The sequence below is a fragment of the Seriola lalandi genome, unplaced genomic scaffold, assembly GCF_002814215.2.
Source record: "Seriola lalandi dorsalis isolate HSWRI2012SDOR001 ecotype SW California unplaced genomic scaffold, Sedor1 jcf7180001977477, whole genome shotgun sequence".
Taxonomy (NCBI): domain Eukaryota; kingdom Metazoa; phylum Chordata; class Actinopteri; order Carangiformes; family Carangidae; genus Seriola; species Seriola lalandi.
In genome coordinates this window covers 1-1012 of record NW_019448143.1, presented here as the reverse complement: position 1 = coordinate 1012, position 1012 = coordinate 1, and the positions used below count along the sequence as shown (strand labels likewise).

At 53.0% G+C, this 1012-nt stretch overlaps 1 long non-coding RNA gene across 2 annotated transcripts; it reads right to left on the bottom strand.

Moving 5' to 3' along the window:
* Window positions 1-51: 51 nt before the first annotated feature.
* Window positions 52-981, bottom strand: LOC147820206 (uncharacterized). Of its 2 annotated transcripts, XR_015437374.1 has the most exons (4): window positions 810-981; window positions 504-655; window positions 352-387; window positions 52-265 (listed from the first exon to the last, which is right to left on the bottom strand). It is a non-coding gene; the product is annotated as an uncharacterized LOC147820206 (long non-coding RNA). The 2 variants fall into 2 exon arrangements; XR_015437372.1 differs by lacking the exon at window positions 810-981 and having other exon boundaries at window positions 504-780.
* Between the last annotated feature and the right edge of the window lie 31 nt (window positions 982-1012).

The window sequence follows — 1012 nt, the reverse complement described above, 5'->3', positions numbered from 1 at the left end:
AGTGTGTGTATGTGTGTGTGTGAGTGTGTGTTTGTGTGAATGTACCAATGGTGAAGATGACGACTCCACACACACACAACAGCGCGCCAGCTCTCCGGTAACCACGGTGACGCCTCAGCACCAACGCTGTGATGTCACTGCTAGGCCCCGCCTCCATCTCCTCCTCAGCCTCTGATGTCATAAACCTCATCTCCACTCTCGGAGCTCCTCCCATCTCCTCATCCTCGGACACGCTCACTGAGCGGTGGAGAGACACTGAGGAAGACTGGGGGGAGAAAGAGAGAGAGAGAGAGATAGGGAGTAACCATGGCAACTGATCAGAGGGGGAGGGGCTTCCACCAAGTGTCTTACCTGTGTCAGACGAGTCCTGATGGAGTCCATGGAGACCTACAGGAGGGAGGAGACAGAGGATAATGTCACGTGATTATGACTGATCATCAGAATGACAGTGATCACCTGACTTGTTCTGTGGTTACTCTCAGGTGTCATGTGACATCTTCTACCTGACCCTAAGACACAGCTGGTCAACGCCTGTCTCTGATTGGAGGAGGACACGATGAAGACAGACCAGTGGGTCCAGGTGGATCGTCCTATTCCGTCCAGGTGACGAGAGAAGTGAGGACGGAGCACGGCTGGATCTGTCCCTCGGCCGACTCTGTTTGGTTCCTCAGAGGGGTCAGAGGTCAGCGTGAGCTGTCTGTTTGATCTGCTTAACTTTATTAACAGCTAAGTAAACACACACACCCTCACACACACACAGACAGAGTAGATGAGTGTGTGTGTGTGTGTGTATGTGGTCATCCAGTGACCTGCTGATTGTGGCTCCGCCTCCTTCGTCCTCCAGTCGTGAACAGAGAGGCAGCGGCTGAACAACTGTTCCCAGGCTTCACTGTGTGTCCTTTGGTTCCTACCTGCCTTTGTTTACAGGGGACAGATGTGACTGTGGCACCTGTCCTGCTGTCCACCTGTCACTGGGACATGTTGGGGTGCAACATGGAAATAGATTAAAAGC